Raw genomic sequence first — 20,510 nt, 5'->3', positions numbered from 1 at the left:
CTCTAAAACAGTGCCTCAAAAAGAGGACACTGCCTCTTCTTCTCGAACGTCCAAAGGAAAGCCCAAAGTGATACCCACCGTTGAACAGTGCACGCCTACAGATTTTAACACGGTGAAGGATTTTTCCGTCGACAAGCCCTCGTCCACACCGGGCCGATGCGAACACGTGTCCCGGTATATCAGTGTCGTGACCGATATAGGGAAAGTGAAGGAAGACTGTCGATGGAGGGAGGCAGTGCTGGTTGAGATCCCCCATCCTAACGAGAGCATAACGGACCGTAAGGCTGGCTTCCTTTATGTATACACATACCCATTCACTTTGGGTCCCGTCGATTCGTCTAACCCTTCTTCCTCGGCGATAAATCCGGTTATTCTCGACTTCTGTGATAAGTATCGAGTGACGATCGGCCAAATCTATCCATCTTTCTGGAGGATAGTCTACATGCTCCGTTACTTCTCCAACAGGGTCGAGGGTACCACCTTTACCCTCGACCATTTGATTAGATTGTACAACCTCAATTTTATCGAGGTTTAAAGAAGCTTCACCCTTGGTCCAAGAAGCCGTTTTTCTCGAGCATTGATGAGGACAAGGATCGAGGGTGGATGAGCAGGTTTGTCCAAGTGAGGACCTCGGGCATCATCCCGCCCGAAAGGATGCATTCCCGGAGGAGTGGAACACGCAGCGTAAGTATCTCTCCTTCGAACATGCATTTTTGTCTTCTTACCTTTCTTCTGAAAAATGATCTCCCCTTTGTATATGCAGCTACCATTTGGTATCCTGCAGCTGTCCAAGATCTGCCGAGATGGATTAAATAATTGGATATTTCGTTCCCGTTTCTCGGGCGGTCTTGGCACGACCTGGCTAAAATGCGGTGGGTGGCCAAGAATCATGGTAAAAATCCTTCTTGCCACCTATATCATATTTTTATATTTCTTCTCCATGTACTCCATGTTAATAAATTTTGATCGCTATGTTTGCGCAGGCCTTGGCGACGGAGTGTTAATAAGACCGCCCCCCGACGGCGAAGTGGAGGCTCCGGTACTTGATAAGGGAAAGAAGAGGAAGAAAGAGGCGGCTGCTGATTTCCCTGCGGCAAAGAAACCTAAATCACGCAAGCCTCGACTTCAGCTTCCAGAGCAAGTCCCAGTACTGGGGATAAAGACAATGATGAGGACGAATGCCGTTTGGTTCGAAGGACGAGGTCGGGTACGGATATCCCGCAGGCATCCCGACCGAAGGCCACTGAATCGGGAATGGCCGGTTCAGACGCTCCCATGTGGTGGAGACCCTCGAGGAGGGTGCGAATGCGGTTCCTGAGTCCTTGGTCGAACGTGATACAGTTTCTACTGAGGAGACCGTTGCTGTTGGCTCCAAAATGTCTGGGCCCGGAGCCTTTCGGGGACAGGATTTGCCCCTTGGTGATATCGAGTCCCGGGCGGTCTTAACTTGGGTGCTCGATTCTCGCCCGGGGAATACAGGGACGCTAAGGACCCAAATATTACCAACGTGGAGGGTCCCCTCGGAGGGGGAGGCGAGCTTGACAACTTCTTTAATGGCGTTGACGATGTCAGCGAGAACATTGATCTCGATGCTCCCAACGCTATCGAGGAAGCAGAGAGGCTCCAGCAGAAGGTGATAGCTTTTCATGTACACTTTTCTGGTCTCAAATACCTTTCCTCGTTTTTCCTGACTCTTCTGTTTTGTTGTAGGCTAAGAAGATGTATGATCATGCCTTCGCTAGGCTCCAATACAAGCTTTCATGCCGTGGGAAGGAGCTTGAGAAGCTCACCTCGGGATTGCAGGAGTCGGAGGCCTGCTCTTCCCGCAAGAGGAGGAGTTAAATGAACTTCGGGCGAATTTGGAGAGAGCGCTCCGAGAAAAGGCTGGTCTTGCTGAGCAGGTAACTTGTTATTCAGAAATTTGTTCACCATTCTCATAATTCGAAGTTTACTGACTTATCTTTTCTTGTGCAGATCGGACCGAAGGATGCTCTCGCGGGGCGGCTTCGGGAAGAAGTTGCTGCTATGGACACGGAGATCCTCGAGCTGAGGAGGCGAAATGAGATTGTGATCTCGGAGTTAGAATAGACCCAGGGTCTTCTTTGAAGCGCTCGGGAGGAGGTTGCTACTCTATCTGCGGCCAAGTCCAAGAATGCCGCTACATACTTGAGGGACGCCGCTACTGTGAATCAGCTAGCCCGAGAGATGTCTGCGGCTCATCTGTTTCATTCTTTCTGGTCGCCTCTCTTTCCCGGAACTGATTTTTGGCTCGATCGCTGAGGAATTCCCGGAGGTGACCTTTGCTGAGTAATTGGGCCACTTCTTCCCGAAGTTGTCGGCAATCTTTGGTCCTGTGACCGTGCGTGTTGTGAAATTCACACACTAAGATATGGTTCCTTTGTGAAGGGTCTGATTGTACAGGACTTGGCCACCTGGTGTCTCTGATTTTACTGATGGCGAATACAGTGTCCGAAACATCGACATTGAAGTTGTATTCCGACAAGCGGGGTGCCTCCGCCGGCCCTGCGCGCCTACTGAACCCGGCTCTGTTGGCGAGTCCCCGAGGGTTCTACCCTCGGCCCATTCTTTGATCGTTCCGGGGTATGTCGCGCCTCGGGGCGTTTCTCTTGTCTTCAGTGTATGGCTGGTACCTTTCTTTGTTTAGCTTCAGCTTCTTCGCCAGAAGCCTGCTTGGATATACCGAGACCGAGGGGGCTCCTAGTTGGTCGTCTTCGACCCTGATCTTTAAATTGGTATCGGATGTGGACTTCCGGCAAAGTCACGGCTGGGTATTCGACTAGGTTTTGTTTTAGCTATTTCGAAGCCACCGAGCTTCGTTCATTCAGACTTTGAGTGAAGGCCTGCACTGCCCAGTCGTCGGAGACCGGTGGTAGTTCCATTCGTTCCATTTGGAAGCAAGATACGAACTCTCGTAGCATTACATTCTCCCTCTGCTTGTATCTTGAAGACGTCATATTTCCTTCTTGCTACTTTGATGGCACCAACATGTGCCTTTATGAAAGAATCCGCCAGCATGGTGAACGAATCTATCGAGTTTGGGGCCAGGTTGTGATACCACATCATTGCCACTTTAGAAAACGTTTCTCTGAACTTCTTTAGTAGGACGGACTCGATCTCGTCGTCCTTTAGGTCGTTTCCCTTCACTGCACAAATGTAAGCAATAACATGCTCATTGGGGTCTGAGGTTTCGTTGTACTTCGGAAGGTCTGGTATTCTGAACTTCTTCGGAATGGATTTCGGAGCCGCTTCCTGTGGGAACGGCTTTTGCACGAACTTCTTTGAATCCACACCTTTCAGGATTGGGGGTGCGCCCGGGATCTGATCGACCATGGAAATGTAGGTCTCGACCTTTTATTCGTTGGCTTCTATCTTCTTCTCGCCCGACTCGATCCTCTTTGTGAGGTCCTCAAGCATCTTTACGATGGCGGGGTCGACTGCCGACCCATTGTTGCTTGACCTCTCTGGTACCTGCTCGGCTAGGAGAGCCGCCCCCGGTGCTATCGTGCTGGGAGTTATCTGGTGACTTTCCAGCTGAGCGATCGCCAGCTGTTGTGCCTGTAACATTTCAAAAATAACGTGAAGGCTAACCTCTCGTTCTCCCCTAGCTGGGGTTTTTTGAGCTTCTTGTTGATCTTCTTGGTGTGTACTCTTGTTGGTGTGGGAGCTTATTTCGATGTGTTGAGTGTTGTGCGAGACCACGTCTACGGGAATTGATTCTGGTGCATTCTCTGGGTTTTGTGGTGGCACACCAACACCTGGGACGTCAACACCATTTTCCCTATGGTCTTCTAGGTTGATGTTTCCACGTGCGTTTACTGAGTTAGACATTTTGACCCGAAATCAAAGATCATGGACAAGAAAAAGTGTGAAAGATAACTTGCGTTACGTAGTTAAACCAGCAAGAAAATAATCACTATTATTTTTAGCCCCACGGTGGGCGCCAAACTATTTACCGTGAAAATGGTAATTACAATTAAATTTGATTTTGTGGTTCTAAAAATACATGATCTATTTTTATGCTAGTTGTTAAGCAATGGATGCTAAGTAAAAGATTAGAAATCTAGATTACAGCTTAGAGGCGGTATGATAATTGAACCGAACAGTCAGAGATCGAGGCCTCGAGGTCGAGTTGGACGACCGACTTAGAGCGATCGAAGGAGGGTTAACACTTTACGGGAGCTATGATGATGGCTCTTTATGATCAATGATAAGCAATAAATGAAGAACAATAAATAGAACATAATGAATGTAAGCAATAAATGGAAGTAAAAAGCTTAAGAGAATATGTTAGAGAGCAGAGAGAATGTTCTTGTGTATTTAGTATTGAGAAACATATGTCTACAAAATGACAAGGATCCCCTTTATATATGAGGAGGAACATAGTACAAATGCATTCATTACAAAGATACGGGCTGACACAGCCATTTAATGCCCTGATACGGGTCAGAGCTAGCTCACTAGATTTTGTCAGCTCTAGTCATGCGCCTAGGGAACTTCACATTGATCCACCGAGACACTAAGTCGCATAGCCTCGAGGCTAGCCATTATTTACACTACCTCGAAGTCGATCACCAAGAACCCTCGAGATATCCTGATGATCGCAAAATCGAACCGTTGATTTCCACCGTATACATCAGTATCGTAATTTGGGACTTAGGCGTATGACCAAAATCAAATTTGGAAATCCCTAGCTTGAATTATCGTAATTTGTTGAAAACTGGAAGCTTAAAGGTTTAAAGAATTCCTAAGTTTGATCGTAAATTGACTTTGTTGATATCGGGCTCGGATTTTGTTTCCGAGAGTTGAAGTAGCTTCATTATGTCATTTGGGACTTACATGAAAATTTGAGATTATTCTGGATTTATTTGACATGTTTCGGCGCGAATTATAGAATTGAAAATTTCATAAATTCATAAAATATATTTGAGGTGCAATTTGTAGTTTCGACGTTGTTTGGCATGATTTGAGACCTCGAATAGGTCCGTGTTATGTTACAGGACTTATTGGAATATTCGGATTAGCTCCCGAGGGGCTCAAGTATTTTTCGGATCATTGGTTGAGAGACTAGTTAAGTTAAGAAATTATGAGTTTGACCATGGTCAATATCGGGTCAAGAAGACCTTTTTTCAGCGTTTCGAGTGCGCGAGCAGGTTCCTACCGTGTTTTATGAATGAAATGCATATATGGTTTGTGTTCGGGAGGTTCTGGATGAGTTTCGGGGTGGTTTCAGATTATTTCGGTGAAGTTTTGGTTTGCTGGTGCTGGTACTTCGCAATTGCGAACTTTTGCTGCAAATGCGAACTCCGCATTTGCGAACATCTGGTCGCAATTGCAACTCCGCAATTGCGAACCTGTGGTCGCAAATGCGACATCTGCAGCTAGGTTAAGAGTTGGAATTTCGGGATTTTAGCTCATTCTCTCATTTTTGAACTCTAGAACTCGGTGTGAGGCAAATTTTTAGGATATCTTCAAGGAAAATATTGGGGTAAGAATTCCTACCTCGATTTTTGTTAAATTACCCAAATCTATTGTCTTTTTTAGCATTTAATTGGTGTATTAAGTTGAAAAATTGTGAAAAACCCTTTTAGCTAAATTTGAGGATTTGAGGGCCGAGTTGTGATCGAAATTTAGTAATTTTTGTATGGTTGGACTCGTCATTGAATGGGGGTCCGGATTTCATAACTTTTGTGAATTTCGAGACGTGGGCCGCACGTTGACTCTTGAGTTGACTTTTCGGATTTTAATTTGGAAACTTAGCATTTTCATATGGAATTGATTTCTATAGCTTGTGTTGAGTATATTGAATTGTTTATGACTAGATTCGAGGTGTTCAGAGGCCAATTCGCGAGGCAGGGGCTTATTGGAATTTTAAGTTGGATTGCAGAGTGAGGTAAGTGTCATGGTTAACCTTGACTTGAGGGAATAAGAGTTGTTTGTTTATTTGTTACGTGATTAAATGTGTGGGTACAACGTATATGTGAGGTGATGAGTACTTATGCGTTGTAGTTGAGTTAAAGCATGCGGGTGGAACTTGTTTTTATGTTACTTATTTCCTATTTAATTAGGATATCTATGCTTAAGTTAGGTTATTACTTCTTTGATCATTCTTTCTGTATTTATTGCTCATTTAATAATTTTTGAATATTGGACAGAGACTTGAGGTATAGCTGTCCGACGTTCGTAGCCCTGAAGTCCCCTTCTACTTTATCTTAGCTGTGTTTTTCTTTCACAGAGCTTTACTTTCATTCAGACCTTTATGTGTATTATTCTAGTAGCTCGTGCACTTATTACACCAGATTCAGGGTTGTATTTAGTTATTAAGTTATTATGGCTTTCCGCACTTTATTTCAGTTTTATCACAACTACTTTCATAAATTGACATCAGTTAAGTCTGATTTATTTAAAATGGCTTAAGATTATTCTAACTTTGACTTGCTTAGGCGCTATCACAATCCAAAAGATAGGAATTTCGGGTCGTGACAATTACAAAATTCGATCACTTCTCATGAGTATTAGGATTAGGTTTTACGAGTAAAGTCGGTAGAGTTATATAACATTTCTCTCTGGAGTTCCTAAAGCATTTCATGAGGAGCTTATAGAAAAGGGAACGTGCGCCCTATCTAGAGCAATAAGTACCTGTTCCTCGAGGTAGGTTTCGTAGTTCAGGCTTTGACTCACCTCGTACCGCAAGCACGCTAACTCGTCTTCCCTCTCATCACAAAGAAGCCTGAGGGATTTCTCCCCATCCACGGCTTTTCGCAGCATGGCCTTGCGACGAAGCAGCTCGGACTTGAGCTTATTAAAAGCCTATGAAAGAGAAACTTGACAAGAGAGTAAAAATTAAAAAACTACAAAATCAACGCGGACGGCAAAAAACACACCTCGGAATAGAGCCGCTGAGCTTCCTCGAAAGTTGAGCGCACGTCTACTTGTCCGGCTCCATCTACCTCGAAAGAACCACACCCGATAGGGGCGCGATCACTCGGCGTACGCGGCTCTTGGTTTCGAACATCCCTCGAAGTACCTTCGATAGGGGAAGACGCATCCTCGTCGAGCCCCCGGCCTCGACTCATATTGCTGTAAGCACCGTCACCTTGTGAAAACCCGTTTTGCTTACTATTATCGCTCCATAGCCCAGAAGCTGGAAATCCCTCTCCCCCTCCAAGAGGACACGGTCTCGCCCTAAAGGATTCCCCGATGCCTACAGTGATGGGGTTAGTACGCGTAAAAAGAAAATGCCCTTAAAGGAGCAAATCACACAACGCGTACCGTGGTGTTTAGCATCCCATCTGCCCTTAGAAAAAACTCACCACTTGTTGATACCCAATTTATCCCAAAATATTTTTAAATTTGCATATATACCTTCAAAATCATGCATCAATAGCAATTGGTATTTTTTCGTAATTTTCCTATATTTTATTAATTTACCCAGCATTTTATTTCCAATAAATAATTACAAAATGGCATTACAAATGATTTCAAAAGCATTTCTTGATTTAATTTGTTATTCATGGTCCTATTCAAACCAAATTATTTCATAATTAGCCAAATTGGCATCATTTGGCTACAATTCCAATAAACTTTGCAATTATAGCCCAAGCATATGATTTTATACTATTTTTGACCAGAAATTCATCATTTGTATTTTAAAATATTAAATAATCATTTTTTTAATTATTTTCTATGCATAAAATTCATTTTGTACAATTATCAGCTATTTTTGTAAATTGTTTTATTTAATTTAATTGGGTATTTAACAAATAGCCAATTTCATTTGAATTCTAGCCTAAGTAAATCAGACCCCAACCCAATTAGAACAGCCCAAACCCCAGGCCTAATCCATCAATCCTACCCGACCCAATCCCTGGTCCAATCTGGACCGTTGATGAATTCTAATCAACGGTCCAGATCCCCTCTTTCCTAATTTAACCTAATAAACTACCCTTCCCCCCCCCCCCCCCCATTCTCTCATTCTCTCATCACTCTCTGCCGACACACCCTCCCATTCTATCTCAAATTATCTCAAGCACCCTCTGCCAAACTGTTTTCCTGCTTCAATCTTTTCAAAACTATGTCAAGCACTCTCACTCTACTCTTAGACCACTAAGTTCTGCCCTTTTTGTAGGAGCCTTTCCTTGGGACCCTTGAGCTCCCTCTGAACTTGGACATACAAAAGCTGGCCTTTTCACATTGCACTTACTCTGTCTTGGCTATGAAATCTGGGTGTGAGCACCGCTCGGGATCCCTTGAGGTCCTTAGGGAACTCTGACACACCCGGATATGAGAAAGGCTAAGAATGATGGCATTTGAGGCATCCTGGAGATTTTGGGCCTAGCAGTAAGCTCCCTATAGCATAACTTTTTTTCTTTTTTTTCTTTCTTATTTCAATTGTTTAATTTATGCAACTGGTTTGTAATAACTATTGCAAACAACTCCGGGGATGGATAGTGGAAAAGGAAGGGGTGACTATGCATGCTTTAGCTATTAAAAGGGTAGAAAACATTTTATTAGGTGTATATTCCTACTCGCGCAATAGAAACCATGCTTAGGACTCATTTCATGCATTAGAGATCATGTTCCGTAGGACTTACACTTATTGTTCTCAGCATGTCCATTTCGCTATCATATCACTTAGATAATCCTTTGTTAAATGTGTTAATAACCGGTGTTTTCTACGATCGTGTTTCTACTGCCATACGCACTTAGAGATCCTATTTTAAGGCTAAACAGCACTAACAAACATATCATTCCTGCATATTCTGGAAATCATGTTCAAACACTGTAATATTTGTGCATATAGAAATCCTGCTTAGGATTCTGCATCTTTGCGCATTAGACACCAATTCTTTAAGATTTTATATTTGCTTACGCGCGCTTAGGCCAACTATAAATGCGCAAAAAGGGGATAAAACAATTTTACTCAGTTCTTACAATTAACTGGTGATAATTCTATGTTCTGAACACCTAGAATAGCAAGTTTAAACAACCTGTTTTCAATAAGTTTTCCTTACTTATGAGGATTGGTATACATCTCACACCTAAGCAAGTCTTAGGCAACCAAGCTGTTAAAATTGGAAATCTGCCTTCTTGTGTATGCTGCCTAAATTCTCAACAGGTTTTAAAATTAGTAGGCAAACTGATTAGGCCTTTCTGAGTAATACAACAAATCGGCTATCTGCTTACCTTCTAAAAAACACCTAGATGTCATGCCTTAGGAATTAGAATACTACCCTTAACTGTGCTTGAGTCGTGTTGCTTATGTGTTTGTTTGAGGAGGAAACTCTGAGCCTTTTAATTGCTCCCATTTTGTGTGAAAGTCCTAAATGTTTTGACTGTCGCCTAAGAATTTTTTCCTTTCTAAAACCTTAGGGGTACGTCTAGAACCACCTATAGGTAGAGGTCCTAACTCTCTCCAGGATCATTAAGAAGGGACGGGTAGCAGCACGCGATAGGAATCCGAGACCAACACTCGCTTTGCATGACCAATAAGGGGACGGGAAGGGTAAACATGGATATGATGACAGGTGTGCTAATGCCATGCGTAGCCCCTTTCTAAGGAGTGATTAGCGGGCATTGTACTGATGTGATCCTATAGGCTAACCAACCTATGAGACCCCTTTACATTCGCAAATTTGCTTAGATTGTACTTCTTTTTCTAGCTCTTCATTAACTATTTTTTCAAACATCTGTGTACTTAAACTTAAATCCCCTACTATTTGAGCCATACTTGTTTATTTGCTAATTGTACAAATCCACAAAAACTGTTTGGCCGGGAACCACACTAGTGGATCCTAAGGGGTGCCTAACACCTTCCCCTTAGGATAATTTCAAGCCCTTACCCTGTCTCTGGTTACCAAACGTAGTTATAAATGAACCCTATAGGTGCCCTAACGTACCTTAAATCTTTAGGTGGCGACTCTTCAAAAAATGCAAACCCCTTTCCCAAAAGGAATGAGTTGTCTCAACCAAAATGTCACAAACCCGATTTCGCGAGAAAAAGGGGGGGCGCGACAGCATGGCGACTATGCTGGGGATTTTTAGGCTTTTACCATTTCTGACCGTTTTTGTGAATTTGTACCCCCCCTATATGCAATTATTTGTTTAATTCCTTTAAGCGTTTAATTTCTTCTTCAAAAGCAAACTAACGTATCTTTCTTGTTTCTTTCCTTTATAACCGTTTTAAATTATAAAACTATTGTATTTATCACTTTCTTAACGTGCAAATACATGACAACATGCTTTTAATCATTGCATAATCATGCTCAACATCATACTCCACTCGTGCCAAACAAAATTCTATAGCAACGCTTGATGAGTGGTTGCGCCCTTCCTATATCATTACCCACTAAATTCGGAAACGCTTATTTGCGGTAAAACTAGTCGATCAGCGGTGCAGTCGACGGTTCCGTGCCTTCCCCTTGAGTTGTCCGCTCAAGGGTACCAGTCTAAAACCCCATAGAAACCTTACTCTATTGTTGTTGTTGCATGCATCATGGTCAAACCTAGCCAGGCTAAAAGTGTTGTCCGCACAATAGCTTTTAAGATAGCCTTGTCCAAAAGTCCATTGGGTTTCCCTAAACCCAAACGGACATCATCACGTTCTGTGTATTTATTTGGAGAACTAAATGCTTCATGCTAATTGTTGATGTTAAATAGTTGAGTCTGGTGGGGGTAAGGGCCTAACCTTGTTTGCCTTGCAGAAACATGAGGCACGAAGTCCCCAGATTCGGCATGGTCACCAATATCCACCCAAGATTGCTGAGTTGGTGGGAAGATTTGCATTCTAGTGACAAAACCCTCGTCAGAAAATATTTGGGTAATCTACCATCCCTCCTGGAGATCCATCCTAACAACATGATAATAGAGGCTGCTACCTTTGGGATTGTGAAAGGGCCGTGTTCCTCTTTGGGGACATCAAAATGACACATTTGTTAGAGGAGATAGGAGGACTTGCCGGTCTAGTGTGGGAAACCCCGGGTTTGCTAATGCCTGAGAACCGCACAGGCAAGGGTTTCCTAAAAATGATGGGTTTGAAAAAGAATGCAGAATTGGTATGCCTAAAGGAATCGTACATCCCTTTTGACTACCTGTATGAAAGGTACGGTCACAGCAAATCATACCGTACCTACCATGATGAGTTTGCCATCACATCCTTGGGACATATCCATCATAGGGTATTCGTTTTCATGTTTTGCTTTCTGGGTCTGATCGTGTTTCCAATGAAGAAAGGGAGAATCCATACTAGGCTGGCTACGGTAACCAAGACCCTAATGGAGGGGATTTGTAGGCAGACATTCAGCATTGTACCCCTGATCATTGCAGACATATACCGAGCCTTAGAGAAGTGGCAACAAGGAGCAAGACACTTCGAAGGCTGCAATCTACTACTTCAGCTTTGGCTCATGGAACATCTCCAAAAGGGCAAATACCAACAAGAAATTCAGCGAAGGGCCTGGGATGACCACATCGCTTTCCACCATCTTAAGCGAATGAATTACATCCCCGAAATGTTCACTCAACCTGAGAATGCCAAAGAATGGGTTGAGCTCTTTGATAACCTGACTGAAGAACAAGTTCAGTGGATGTTCGAGTGGTTTCCGATAGAGGAGTTCATCGCCCGATCCAGAGATGCACCTTTCTTGATACTGATTGGTCTAAGAGGAACATACCCTTACGTCCCTCTTCGAGTTATGAGGCAAGCAGGTAGGAAGCAAGTCATACCCAGGGTCGACAAGATGAGCCATCTTCGAGCTGACTTCCAAAATGATGATAGTCCCCACAAGTGCCAAGCCCAGCACATGTGGCACTGCAAGATCGTAATGGGGAAAGACACCATTGAGCCAGACAGATATCATGCCGGTTGTACCCCTTTCTATTCTGGTTGGTTGGAAGACAATTGGGCTGGTCTGGGCAAGCCAGGGTTCGTTCAAGGCCACAGAATTATAGATGAAAAGGCCGAGGCACAAGTCAAATACAACCAGCTGCGCAGAAGAATCCGTGAATGCGAGAGCGAACACCGCGAGATGGACATCTAGCCAGAGCATACCTGTTGTTGGGACTTCGTGAATTGGGGAAGCAGTTCGAAGGAGCTAAGGATGTCGAGTCTGGGGAAGGTCCTTCTGCGACCAAATAGACAGGAATTTACTTTTTCGCTTTATGAATGTAATAAGGCCAATGGCCATTAGTGTACCTTTTATTTCTTGCTTTATTTAGTGTCGTTCGCCTATTTTTTATCAATAAGATGAGGCATTTAGCATTCTAAGTTCTCCAAATCAATTTGTCGCTAGGCCTACCTCGGGCACAAGAGGTTCCCGAATCAGGACACGCTTTACATTCCCGCACTATGTGTTTAAATATTGCAATACTTTTTATAATCCTCACTGACTTGATTACCTTTTGTTTTTATTTTCTTTCTTTTTTATTCCCCTCCCCAAAGGTTAGTTCGTGCACTCTGGCATCATCATCTTATTTCACGAGATCCAGGGGCCCTCCACCCACTCCTCCTCCTAGTCCCTCTAAAGTCAAGAACAAAGGCAAGAATAAAATGGTAGATTTAAACAACATCAGTTAGGAGAACACAACTGAACGGGTAGAGGTCATTGATGGCCAGGGTATTCGGGTTCCTAATGAGAATGTGTCGCAACTTGAATAGAAACTGTTGAAACTCCAGGAAGAGCTCGATCAGGTTCGAAATCTGGCAAACCTGTCATTTTCCCTCAACACCCCAGACGTCAACTTCCCCAACGCTCAAAACCCCACAACCTCCTCAATATCCCAAAACAGCAGAAATCATCCGCACCTCACCAAATCACGCTACTCCACCAAAAAGAAACCAATGTAACACCTGCCAATAACGCCAAACAACATTCACTACATCCATCCCCAGAACCTGCAGAAACTCCAAAAACGACCATGTTCGCATACCCATAACACCAGGCCACCGTAACAATTCCTATCTACGAGGAGACCATGCCACACTCCAACCCAACCCATCTCAATATCACACATGAGTCTAATGAAGAGGATCTGCTATCAGGAAATTGGCCGAGGAACTTAAGAAACTGACAGCAGCGGATTCAGGGCGTCGAGGGAAGCAAAGTATTAAGGGGCTGAACTATGAGGACCTTTGGCATACAGCCTGATGTCAAAACTGCCTGAGGGGTAGCAAACCTCCTAGTTCAAAAATGTTTGATGGCATGGGGTGATCCTAAGGGTCCATCTGAGGAGCCTATTGCGACAAACGCTGGTTGGAGTACGCAGAAGCTTTGCATCCTAACTCAGAAACGGGCACACTTCGGAGAAATTGTCAACAACTTCTTTCATAGTGGAGGAATCCTGTATAGGAGGAAACTCCCCGATTTAGGATTATTTTTAAGATGTGTTCGACGCAAGGAAGCATCCAAGCTACTAGAGGAAAATTCATGCTGGGACCATGGCGGTCGCACATATGAACGGTTTTGTCTTTAAGTCAAAAAAAGATAACTCCGGGCGGGTTTAACTTTTGGATGACTATGTGAAAAACGACTGGGGCATCCAGTATCTCCGGAAATGCTCGCTGTCGAGATACATGGCAGACATGATAAAGGTCACCTCCAAACAAGCTTAAACACAACAAAGCTCACCGTGGCCGTTCGCCGCTGGGGAAATGGACGTTATAGGAACCAATCGAGCCTGCCGCTTCGCAAACCAAAAACAAGTTCATCCTAGTAGCCATCGACTATTTTCCCAACAACCCAATGGGTTCAAAGAAGCATCTTACAAAGTAGTGACTAAGAAGGGTCGTGGCAGACTTTTGTCCGCGACCGCATTGTTTGTCGATTTTGAAATTCCCAGAGTCCAATCAATTACGGATAATGGCTCCAACGCCCATACAAGCGACTTGATGAAAAATCTATGTGGCAAAACTTTCAAGATCAAACAAACAAGAATCCACACCTACAAAGAACCTCAGAATGAATGGAGCTGTAGAAGCTGCCAACAAGAAATATCAAGAAGATATTGAAGGAAAATGATAAGAGAAGCAATAGACAGTGCACCGAGAAGTTATCATTTGATCTACTGGGCATACTGCACCAACTAGTCGCGACGTCAACCGGGGCAAACCCCAGAATATGCTGGTTTACACTACAAGAGGCTGTCATATCCGGCTGGGGTAGAAATTCTTCCGCTGAAGATCATTACAAGAAAGCTGAGCTCGGCGACGCAGAGTGTTGTTAAAATAAGTCGTTATGAGCAACTAGACCGCTTATAAGATGGAAAGGAACGAATGGCAGTCTGCCATGTCAACTCTATCAGAAAAAGAATGACCAGTAGGCCTCCAACAAAAGAGTCAAGCCAAGAACAGTTCACCACTGAGGCCAGCTAGTGTTGAAGAAAATTTTTCGCGCATCAAAGATGAAGCCAAAAGGAAGTTCTCTCCCAACTGGTAGGGTCCATACATGGTCCATCGGGCTTTTGACAGAAGGAGCCCTCATGCTTGCAGAAATGGACGGAGAAGTCTAGGCCAAAAGCTAATCAATACCAGATGCAGTCAAGCATTACTATGTGTAATTCTTTATGCTTTCCTTATATGATTTAAATTGAACTACGCCTGAACCTGTAATTCCTGTTTTAAGAGGGGATACGTAGGTAGCCCTATGGTTTCGGTCCACAATTCAACTAAAAAATTCATTTCCCCCCGGCAATCCGAAAACTGGGGCAGAAATTTTAAGGAGGACCCTCCAAAATTCCGAAGTGAATTTTCAGCCGGATCGCCGCACAACAGCAACAGTCAGAAATGTCCAAACCCATCAACTGGTGCACGAAATTTTGAAGGAGGACCCCCCTCAAACTTCCGTAGAATTGGAGAGGTTGCAATATCCTGACTACGTCACAGTCGTCGGTTTCATCTTAAAAGCTACTTTTTATTATACATTTTATCATCACTTTTACAAAATCATGCACGTTTATTATTGAAACTGCTTTGGTTTAGCAACGCTACCCCAAAGATACAGACAGTGTCACCAGATCAAAGCCGAACGAGTCAAGCCAAAAACCAGCGAGGATTACAAACTAACCTCCACCGCTTTAAAACAAAACTCACATTTTTCTATGGTTGGCGATGGCCTAGGATTGGCGCGAAATCCATAAACAATACTGTAACGTCCAGGAGCAAACATTCAGAACCGTTGTAAATAAAAACACTTGCCAACATTTGTTTTATTGCTATCAGCAACACACCAATGAATGCTCCGTAGTCACAAATGCTCCCAGGTAATCACAATGCCTCAATCTGCTATCAACTAAAGAAAAAATCTACTGTCATTTGTTATTTTATTTCTTCATAAGGCTACCATTCTAACCTTCCGACACTAAACGCTGTCTCCATCTGCATTTGGCATTGCATAAGGCTATAACCAATTCTGCCTTCCAAACTTGCATATGTCTACCATTCTGCCTTCCAACTTGCATAAGGCTACCATTCTGGCTTCCGAGACTAAAACGCTGTCCTCCATGCTGCATTTGGCATTGCATAAGGTTACCATTTCTGCCTTCCAACTTGGCAATAAGGCTACCATTCTCTTCCGAGACCTAAACATTGTCTCCAATCTGCATTTGCATTGCATATAAGGGCTACTAAATTCTGCCTTCCAATTTGCAATATGCTACAATTCTGCTTCCGAGGTAAGCTCTACCTCCATCTGCAATTCGCATTTTTTTGCGTAAGCCTACTTTCCTTCCTTTCAAGGCTAAGCTCTGCTCCAATTTTTTCTTCTAAACTAAGCGGCTATTCTCAAGCGGCTATTTATCTCGTTTTTCTTACGGGCTAAAGCTCTGGCCCTTCATTCGCAAGACTAAGCTCTAGTCTTGTCCGCCATCTACTACTGGCAATCCTTTATTGGGGCTGAAATATCGCCTAAAACTCGTCTAAAGGCGTCATCGTTCAGAAGGCACCATCTTTATGGCCCGAGAATAGCATGTCAAATGGCCTGAGGTATCTTCAATCTTTGGCATATCTATATCAATAGCGTCAGTTCGGAGGCCCCATTCTCTTAGCCGAGAACATCATTTCATGGCCTGCGAATCCTGCCACCCAACACCCATGGCCCAGGACATCATGGTCTGAGGACGTGCGTTTCTAACTCCTCAACGACAACATTCTTGTCCAACGGGAATTTTGCATCATGTTTAAATTACACAATATATGCTTGTATCATTTATTTGGCAGGTAACATAATCATTGCAACCGGACGGAAAGCTAATTTGTTTATGTAATAAAGGCTTATTTCATCAGGAGTGATTCCGTTTGATATCCGTAGTATGTTCTGAATTCTTGTCAGGATGCTCAGGTATGGTAAGTTCCGGATTCTCCGGTGAGGTTATATCGGTGAAGTCACTTCAGAGCGGACGCAACATCTAGGCGAGCCGAGTGAAGTTTATAAACACTGGTATAAACGGGGGAATGGTGAGCGTTCGACTAATGGCTTGGGAAAACTGCACTAGCGGTTTCCCAGCCATGATTCACATCCTGATGGATAGCCGTTGCCATCGCCGGGTCTTACGCACTATGCCAAATAATGATCACAAGCATAAATATTGTGTATTTAACATGATGGCATAAATTTTCCCCCAGCCTTGGAAATCCAAGAATGTGTCGTTGGAGGTTAGCCGCGTATAACCCGCGACGTGCCTTACAAAACCAATGAATCATCCCTGGGCCATGGGTTGTTTGGTGCAAGGATCCGCAAGGCCCAATGAAATGAAATGTTCCTCGGGCGCTATGAGAATGGTGCCCTCCCGCGCAACCATGAACGCCTTTGATAATGCATTTATGCAAAAAGTTAGAAGAGATCCTCAGGCCTCATTGACCGATGCTATTCCCTCCGCTCTTGGGCCACATAGAAATAGATGGTGCCTATCTGAACCGTGAGCTTTTTAGACGAGTCAATGGCGAATTAATTATTTTCAGCCATAACATGGATGCAGTAGTATGATGCGGACAAAGATAAGTACGAGCTCGGCAGTCTGAGGTCGAAATTGTGACAGCGGCAGAGGGAACCTTAGCCCGTTAAGAAAAAACGCAACAATAAATAGCGCTGTGAGGACCTAGCCGCATTAGTTTTACAGAAAATTGGAGGCCAGAGCTTATGTAACTTGAATAGGAAGGAAAGTAGCCTTACGACAAAAACTAAGGCGATATGTTGCAGATGGGTCAAGGTAGAGCTTAACCTCGGAAGAGCAGACATGGTAGCCATAGTGCAAAGAGTTTGGAAAAGGCAGAAAATTAGTGACAGCCTTAGTCAATGCGGTCAAATGCAGATGGAGACAATTAGTAATTAACTTCCTCTGGATCACGCGAATGTGAACAGTGTATTGCCTTATGCCTAAGCTGGAAGGCAAGAATGGGTAAAACCTTATGGCGAATGCAAATGGCAGATCGAAATGACAAGCGTTTAGTCCACTCGGAAGGACAGAAATATGGTGAGGCCTTTACTGCAAGTTGGACAACGGCGATGAAATCTTGGTAAGACTCAATCATCGCACAATTGGAACAAGCTGTCATTAATCGATAGTCCTTATGCTCTAATGCCACAAGGTGGCAGTATAGGAGAGAGACGAGCGTTTGGCAAAGTTGGCTCTGTGGAAAATGTAGGATAAATGGTTAGCCTTTAATGCAAGAAATAAAAATAAACCATGACAACGTAGATTTTTTTACGAATGATAGCAATTATGTATTGACGGCACTTATGAGAGATGATTACTATGTTGTGTAATATATTTGGTGACATAACGGTAGACTATTATTATGGTCTGTGTGCTGATAAGCAAATGTTGGCAGTGCATTACGTTCGAACGTATTGCTCAACATGGTACAACGTACAGCATGCATTATGTGTTGCGACACTAATGGTACTCTAGTGTCTGCCTATATAATCGGCATTAGTACGTATTTTTCCTATTGATATACGTTGTAGGTTTAGGTAATTTGTTTATGTGATTCTTGGCTTTGACTTGTCAGGCCATTTGATTTTTGCTTGGTTTAGTTCTTTGGGTAGGTTGGTTACCAGCAGTTTCATATACGCTGCCTGATTTTGTGTAGTTATAATGTATTATAATTAATTCTCTATTGATAGACACCTGGCAGTGTTGGCGGGTAGCTATCGATATTGCACCTCTCACTACCGGAGTTTGAGGGTACCATCTGATCTCCATTTCTGCACACGATTTATGGATGAGGTCTGAATCATTTTCTGTACCTGCGTTCTTTGTGCGAACGTTATCGAGCTGATCACGTATTCGATGTATTTTTGAGGGTCCCACTTCCTTAATTCTGCCCCCGAGTTCCTCACGTTGCGGGGGAATGTAATTTTTTTATAGATTGTGACCCGACCACATGGGCTACTACGATAATCTCTTTACCAGGTATCAGGTCAGGCCGTAAGTTAAAAATTTATAATAATTCATAAAAGTAGAAAAGCTAAGTATATGACCACATACGTTGCTTGACTGCATCTGTATGATTAGCTTTGGCTAGACTTTCTCGTCCATTTTTGAAAAGCATGAGGGCTCCTTCTGTCAAAGCCCGATGGACCATTGTATGGCCCTCACCAGATGGGAGAGAAGTGTCACTTTTGGCTTTCATACTTGATGGGAAGAAATTTTTTCAACTACTAGCGCCTACAAGATGTGTAACTGTTCTTGGCTTGACATACTTTTTATTGGAGGCTCTGTGTCAGTCTCTTTTCTGATAGAGTTGCCATGGAGACTGCATTCGTTCCTCTTCCATCTATAAGGTCTAGTTGCTCATAACGACTTTTTACCCACTCTGCGTCGCCGAGGCTCAGCTTCTTTGTATGATATCTTCAGGGAAGGAATTTCTACCCCAGCGGGAATGACAGCCTCTGTAGTGTAAACCAGCATATCGGGGGTTGCCCCGGTTGACGTGCGGACTGTGGTGTCATATCCCAGTAGATCAAATGATAACTCTCGTGCCACTAGTCTATGCTTCTCTATCATTTTCCCAATATCTTCTTGATATTTCTGTTGGCAGCTTCTACAGCTCCATTCATCTGAGGTCTGTTAGGCTGTGGAATTCTTGTGTTTGATCTTGAAGTTTTGCCATAGATTTCATCAAGTCGCTGTTGGGTTGGAGCCATTATCCGTAATAGATTGACTCTGGAATTTCAAAATCGACAACAATGCGGTCGGCGACAAAGTCCTGCCAGACCTTCTTAGTCACTACTTTGTAAGATGCTTCTTTTGACCCATTTGGTGAAATAGTCCGATGGCTACTAGGATGAACTTGTTTGCGTTGGAAGCGGCAGGCTCGATTGGTCCTTATAACGTCCATTCCCCAGGCGGCGGAACGGCCACGTTGAGCTTGTTTGTGTTAAGCTTGTTGTGGAGTACTTTACATGTTTTATGAATATCAATCAGTTATGAGCATTATTCCAGTGTATTCGTGAGGTGCATATCCATTTATTTCCATAGTCATCCAAAAGTACCCGCCCGGAGTATCTTTTTGCTTAAGATCAAAACCGTTCATATGTGGACGTAGCAGTCAGCATGTGAATTCCTCTAGTAGGCTTGTGTAGTTCTTTCCTTTGCGTCGAAACATCTTAATAATCCTATAAATCGGGAGTCCTCCTATACAGGATTCTCACATATGAAAAGAAGTTGTTGGACAATCTCCGAAGTGTGCGTTTTGAGTAGGATTTGCGCAAGTTCCGGCGTACTCCAACAGCTTGTCGCAATAGGTCTCCAGAATGGACCCTTGATTCACCCATGCCATCAACATTTTGAAACTTAGGAGGTTTGTACCCCTCAGGCAGTTTGACTCAGGCTGTATGCAAAGGTCTCATAGGTTCAGCCCTTTATACTTGCTTCCTCGACGCCTGAATCCGGCTGGTCAGTTTTCTTTAAGTTCCCGGCCAATTTCCTGATAAGCAGATCCTTCCATTAGACTCATGTGTGTATGAGATGGTTGTGGAGTGTGGCATGGTCTCCTCGTAGATAGGATTGTTTACGGTGGCTGGTGTATGGGTATGGAAATGGGTTTGTGGAGTTCTGAGGTTCTGGGATTGAGTAGTGAAAATGTTGTTTGGGTTTATGAGTGGGTTACATTGGTTCTTTGGTGGAGTATGCGGATGGTGAGGTGCGGATGATTCTGCTGTTTTTGGGATATTTTGAGGAGGTGTGGGGTTTGAGCGTTGGGGAAAGTTGACGTCTGGGGTGTTGAGGGAAAATGACATTTTGCCAGATTTCGAACCTGATCGAAGCTTTTTCCTGGAGTTTTCAACAGTTCTATTCAAGTTGCGACACATTCTCATTAGGAACCGAATACCTGCACAAAATGATCTTACCGGTTCAGTTGTGTTCTCTAACTGATTTGTTAATAAATCCAAGCATTTTATTCTCTTCCTTTGTTCTTGATCTTATGAGGGACTAGGGAGGAGAAGTGGGGTGAGGCCCTGGATCTCGTGAAATAAGATAATGATGCCAGAGTGCAC

This window comes from Nicotiana attenuata, unplaced genomic scaffold, assembly GCF_001879085.1.
Source record: "Nicotiana attenuata strain UT unplaced genomic scaffold, NIATTr2, whole genome shotgun sequence".
Classification (NCBI taxonomy): domain Eukaryota; kingdom Viridiplantae; phylum Streptophyta; class Magnoliopsida; order Solanales; family Solanaceae; genus Nicotiana; species Nicotiana attenuata.
The sequence above is the reverse complement of the archived record's forward strand: the minus strand, read 5'-3'. Positions refer to the sequence as shown.